At 35.7% G+C, this 6,906-nt stretch overlaps 1 pseudogene; it reads left to right on the top strand.

The window, feature by feature from the left end:
* The first annotated feature begins 868 nt into the window (after positions 1–868).
* LOC110565170 (dynein light chain 1, cytoplasmic-like) lies at positions 869–1,245 on the top strand (annotated as a pseudogene).
* Positions 1,246–6,906: the final 5,661 nt, after the last annotated feature.

Below are 6,906 nucleotides of genomic sequence, written 5' to 3'. Positions count from 1 at the left end.
GATGGAATTAAAAAACAAAACTAATAAATTTTCCTAAACCATACTTTTGGCTCAAACTGTATCTAAGTTCAGAAACAAAACAAAACAAAACAAACAAACCAAATCTAAGGACCTGATTTTACCACTGTATAGAGAGAAGAGTAGAATTCCATGGTGAAAATATAATAACAAAAAGCGGGATGATGTAATCATTAATTAGTTTACTGTATCTACTTTCAGTATCAATTTACGAGTGGGTTCTCTGATTCACTGCTGTGCCAGTTTCTCTAGACAAACATCAAGAGATAGTAACTAAGTCCTAATTAATTTATTTCTTCAAGCTGTTCCTCTTTTATTAATCTAGTGTTTCTTCAGGCAATACAGAACATTTGATTAAATTTTTTCTTTCTCATTTGAAATCACATTACGATTACCCTCATAATGTAAGTGAGTCAATATATTGGGAATTCTGGGAAGAAAGACAAGTCAGCCATATCCATAATTATCAAGTTGTTTGTATACAGTTCATGTGTATGTACATGTTTATGAAAGTTAGTATTCTTTATCCCTCTGTCCGTTTTATAAGTGACTTCATTTGAATCAGAGCTTAGACACTAACACTGGCATCCCGTTTCTTGCAGAGCAATGCCCATTACACATGTGTAGAGCTATTTTATGACAGCAATGGATAATAAATATCTGATACTGAGTATACAGAAGTAACCATAAATGCAAATAAAGCATTTACGACTCTCGATTAAGATCATATGGCCTGAAATTTTAGCTCTTCCCTTTGTGTGATTAAAGCAGTTAATATCAATGGTCTCTTTTCCCCAGTTTGAAAAATGTCAGTAATTTATAGTGTCCTTAAGAGAGTATAGGGGTTTAGATGGTTCACGGCTTCAGCAGCTACAGACCTGTTCTCCTCAGCTGCTTGAGCACAACCAGAACCTGCGCCAAGAGCTCTCAGCTGCCAGCCTGCCCCTGCTCCACTCTAACCCTGTGCTACCTGAAGGACCGGGTGGAAAACGCAGGCATGTCGGAAGAGATGCAACAGGACTCGGTGGAGTGCGCTACTCAGGCGTTGGAGAAGTACAACACAGAAAGGCATATTGCGGCCATATCAAGGAGTTTGACAAGAAGTACAGCCCCACCTGGTACTGCCTTGTGGGGCAGAACTTTGGTAGTTATGTGACTCATGAAACCAAAACCTTCATGCACTTCTACCTGGGTCTGGTGGCCATTCTTCTGTTCAAAGCCGGTTAAAAGCATGGACTGTTGCAAACACCCAGTGACCCATCCAAAGACAAGCTCGCCATCTAAATCCAAATACCCTAGAGTGAATCTTCAGCCTTTGAATCGGTTGTGTTTGGTACGTATGGGAAACCAGGCTCTGTGCGTTTGTGGTTATAAAATAATTAGTAAAACAGCTTACATCTGTATTTATTTTATTTATTTTCTAGCCCATACTTCTGCATGCCTTTTTTTTTTATCCCTTAGGCCATTCCTTTAAAAATAAATCTGTTGGAGATGTTTAAAAAAAAAAAGAGTCTAGGAGACAACACACATGATGGTGCCTGTGAAGCCAGCGTGCTGTGGATACCGGCACACACACACAACTCAAGCTGGAGAAGTGCGACTCCTTTGTAGTTCTGTAGCTGATAATCTGCACGAAACTCTTGAAGTGTGCAAGCAGACTACACCATTTGGCTTGAAAATTTTCAGGCGTTCATTAGATTTCATGTTAAGCACACTGAGGGAAATGTTTAAACTAGTTTGGAATTTCTGGCATGATCATTTTAATTCAATTATTCTTTTTATCAAATTTCCTCTTTTAGAAACAGATTTAATAAACATTTTCTAAATTATAGAGCAAAGAAAAGTGATAGAAATGGATTTCTTAGGAACCGTGATGGGAAACAAGGACCAGGTGAGGTTACTTTATTCTACCATAAATGTATATTTTCCTCTTTTAAAAACTCAGCTTTAATGCATATTTTCTAAATCATAGAGCAAAGAAAAGTGATAGAGATGGATTTATTAGTAACTGTAATGGGAAACAAGGACCAGGTGAGTTTATTTTATTCTACCATAATTTTACAATATATAATGGTTAAAATATAGAAAAAAAAGATACTTTGGGGAGTTCAGATATTTTATCTCAATGTTTCTTTACGACTCTCGTAGATAACAAATGCACACTTGCTTTTATACATAGCACTAGCAACACATTGTTTCTAGCTTATTTATAGCTGTTGTTATCAGGCATATTTTAATTTTTTTTGACTGTAAAGAGTTGTTTAGATCTTAAAATGTGTTTATAATTTATTCAATGCATGCATGTGTGCCTGTGTAAATTTATGTGTGCTACATGTATGCTACTGTTTGAGGGTGTCAGATCACCTTTAGTTCCTTTAGTTGGACCTACAAGTTGCTATCCACTTGATGTGGGCGCTGGGAATTAAATCCAGGTCTTCTGTCAGAGCAGTGATCAACTGTAATACGTGAGTCAGTCTCTCCAGCTTCCTATTCAGATATTTAAATAGAAGGGATTTAAACTTTTTCTCAGTTATTTTGTTTGTAACCGTTCCTACTGTGGTTTTGGTTCAATGGCAGAAAGAGAAACCCAATTTGATACTGTGAATGGAAGGGGATTGTGGAATTGTTAGGGATAGTTGCTTGGTGAGAGTGGACAGAACGCAGAGAGCAACAGAGTTCTCTGTCAGGTCCTGCGAAGAGTTCCAACTCCAGTGTTGCTCAGCGCCACACAACGTTTTAATGACAAGACTTAAGAAGCTGTAATGTACTCAACATTCATACCTCGATGACTTCACTTGCTTGCAAAGAAACAGAAGCTTGAATGAAGGAATATTCACTACTTCCTTTCAAGACATTCCAAGGTAGTACAAGGGCACAGTGAAAGTCGCTTTTAGAACCCTGATAGCAAATGGCCTGGGAAACAGAACCGAGATGGCGTCCAGATTTCATAGCCCAGTGGGATGATGGGAATGGAGCAAGCTGGCCTCATGAAATGTTGCACATACATTCACTGGTATTTATTATATAACTTGAAAGGAAAACAAGAAATTCTCAGTGAAGTTTGAACACAATCATATCTGTTGTGGAAGCACTAAAAAGTTTTCTCCGTGTTGAACTTCAGTCATTTTCTTCAAGCCCATCATCAAATTCTAATAATGGAATTCCATACTACAGTTAATGTATAATTGTTTTGTTTGTCCTTGTTTTCTTCCATTGAAGCTGTCTGTATGATTACATAGAAGTCTATCAGTATGTGCTCTATATTTAATTTGTCCCTATTTAAATTTCCCGCAAGTTCTAGTAGATTAGTTTTAATACTGTTTTAGACTACCAGACTGACAATAAAATACATTTTACGAGACTGTAATTACTGAGAAACTTGGGACATAGGCAGCTTGTCACATCTATATAATAAACTAATATGATTTATAGGTTAAATTAATATTTTAAAGCGGAGCTCTACAAGTCATTTCAGACGAAAGGCCCCAGCCCCAGCATTCTTCTGAGGCATCAGAAACTCAGTCCTTTCTTTGGTTCTTAGGACAAAGTGTGAAGTCATTTCTTTAACATCTTTTTTTTTATCAGGTTCATATAAGATCAAAATATTTGGAGACACTTCTGTTTTTCTTCCTACACAGCATGCCTTGAAAAATCCAAACAGTAGGTAACAAACAAAGCTAGTCCTGGGAAAGACTGTAGAGAGCTATGCCAGGTGCCTTTCCAGCCACTATCAAATTAAACTTCTTTTTTGAAAAATACTATAAATTCCCACCTTACCTATATTAGACACATTATTACTTATGGAAAAGTAACTTGATTTGTATAAAAATAGTGTCAGGGATTACCTTAAAATGATATTTCCACGTTTTCTTTATAGATAATATGGAGCACTGGTATTGAAAGACTTTAAAATATTACTGTAGCTAATTGTGGATGGGATTCGCTAATTTTAATAACTTAGGCAAATTTATCTAAACTACAGTAATAACTTTGAGATAACAGTTTTGTGAATATAGACCCTTTTACTCTTGCTGATGATTCAGCCGAATAGCCTAGAATACATTATCTGCTATGAAAACTATCTTAGCATAAGAAATACCACCCAAAATTATCAATAATTTGTTAATACTGTGTAAATGAGTTTCTGTCTACAGTCGTGCTAAGGACTTACAAGAGAGCACCATATCATTTACCTCAGAATTGTTTCAGTGGGGGGGGGGACTCAAATCATTAGAAGGAAGTTGTAATTTGAAAGCTTCTTTGCATATTCCTAAGCATGCTGTAGGCATTGGCAAGTATAATTTCCTTTTTAATTATTTCGTATAGAAAACCATTTTTAACCAAAGGAACATGGTTTTTCAAGATTTTAAATAGATGCTCTTAAGAATGATTCATAATTAGACATGTATTTAATAATACATTCAATCACCAAAATGATTTTATTAGATAACTTAGATTTCACTTCATTTACAAGGTGACATGGACCTTTTCTGACTCATTTCATGAGTATGAGTTTGATGTATCAGTAGGTGGGATGACTTACCAGACAAAAATCTGCTTCATAAACAGCACTTTAAAACATGCACGTGTACATCACATGAATACGTAAAAATAGCGTGTGTTTTTCAGCAAGCAGGCACTGTGATGTGATAAGATTATCCCTCATTTCTTCCCAAGTAACACCTGCTTCTCACTCTGTTTTGCAACTTCCAGTGTATTTACATGCTTATTATTTGGGGTGAGCTGTAAATGGGTTTGCAGTTTTCAAGGTATGTGAAGTATGTACGTATTCTTGAGCTCTACTCTGGGACAAGGATTAAGGAACTCAGGAAGCAAGTTTATCCTTTTATGCAGATTGCTTTCAAGACATGATAGAACAGTTTGTATTCTAATCCCCACTATTTATCCAAACTTCTCTCCTCTCCTAGTCTCTTCTGTTCTCATTTCTTCTCTCCTTTCCTCTCCTCTCCACCCCTGCATTACCCTTCTCTCCTCTCTTCCTCTTTTCCCCTCCGTCCCCTCATCTTCTCTCCTGGATATAACCGTTTCTAAATCATCTCCTGAAAGCAGATGCTTTTTTCTGTGTACACTGTACATCGTTTGCTCCAGTACTTTCAAATGGTGCTTTCTCTTGCTAAAGAAAATTTCTTCACATGGTATTCACAGAAAACAATCTTAAAGTATTCCAAGTCTCAGGGTCAGTATACCGAAAGGCCTCCAGAAGTTAAAGGTCCTCTCTTCTCTCCAGGTCTGAAAACTTTAGCACGTTTCTCTGTCTAGTCAGCTCTGCTTCCCTCAGAAGCCTGTCTGTCTTTTGGTGTCTTCTTTATGAGCTCTGGGTTAGAGATATTATCGGGGCCATGATTCAAGACATTCATAAAATTTATCTTGCTTGCTTTCTACTTCATAATAATTACTGTTTTGTTGCCAGACATTCAGTGTCTTCCAAACCACAATTTAGATTCTGTCTTTTCTTTGAATTGTTTCAGGCAGAGGAGTAATTTCTGTTCCTTTTGTCCCCTTTGGCTAGAAACATAGCCTGTCTTTAAAAAATTATAGTACATATTTATTTTAACAGTTTACAAGTACATGAGCTTATACAATACTATTATTCATTTAATATAAAGTATATAGTACATTAAATATTGTCCTTATTACTTAACTTTTTATTGTCAAACTTATTTTTAATTATTTAGTAGATGTCAGTAGTGAATTTATTCAGCTAATGATAACAAAGGTGCAATTTTTACTATTCAAACAGTTAGCATTGTTTTATTCATGTACAATGGTATTTTTCTTGTTTGATGTGTTGAACATTAAAGCTAGTATTCATGCACGAAAGACTAAAGCTGATTACAACAATGTTATCATACATCAAAGAGCATATATATGTATATATGTGTATATACGCATAGATGATATTTTGGGGCCTCTGACAGACATATTTTTGTACCTGTTAGCATTGACCTTTAGTTAAACTTTCATAATGAGTCCAGCCTTGTGGTAGAGGAGCCACATCTTTTTTTCTGTGCCACTCTTTTCTCTCATATTTTGTAAATAAGACAGAATTATTTTTCAAAAATAGAAGAATACTTCTGAGTTTTGGTGCCATGGTAGGCTGTATTCACAAAGTTAAATGGAAAGTTATATTGTAAAATTAGGATTATCATATAAATAACATGTCATCTTGGTGCTGAGACAGATGTAAAGAAGCAAGGTATTTGTCAAATATTTCATTCTTTTTGAGGCGCTTTTTACTTACTGGCTTTTATGAAAGATTTTTCGAACAATTCTTTTAATCAAGAATCTTTTATGCACAAAGTACTTTAAGCTAGCTATAAAGAATGTATCACAAGTGTAAATTTATTTAGCTAATTGTATGAAAATTAAAAATCTCCTAGTAGAATAGGTCAAGTTTAAGATTGATTGCATGTCCATTGAATTTATGTTTTTAGAATATCTATGTATATACTTATGCATATCTATACATGCATATGACAACAATTAAAGAAAAAGACAGGCCATAAATTTGAAAGAGCCAGGAAGATGTGAGAGGGTTTTGAGGGAGGAGAGGAAAGGAAAGAAAGAAATGATATGATTTTATTATAATCTCAGAAATAAAAAAAAACTGAAATAACTTTTACAATAAAGTTTCACACCGGTCTGATAAAACAGTTACTGGGTTTTTTATGAGCCGCACATATTGAGTCTGTCTGTTAATTCTCGCCTATCTGGATTCTGACCTCAGCACCTTCTTCACTAGGATTGGTTACAGGCAACTTTCACACTGCGTAACCTCCATTGGCATGGAGAATTGACAACCCTGGTGGAAACTAGGGTTGATCCACTGAAGGGAGTCTCAGTGCTTTTCAGATGGCTCTTTTGGGG

The sequence above is a fragment of the Meriones unguiculatus genome, chromosome 20 (assembly GCF_030254825.1).
Source record: "Meriones unguiculatus strain TT.TT164.6M chromosome 20, Bangor_MerUng_6.1, whole genome shotgun sequence".
Lineage (NCBI taxonomy): Eukaryota > Metazoa > Chordata > Mammalia > Rodentia > Muridae > Meriones > Meriones unguiculatus.
This window is presented reverse-complemented; position numbering and strand designations above follow the sequence as displayed.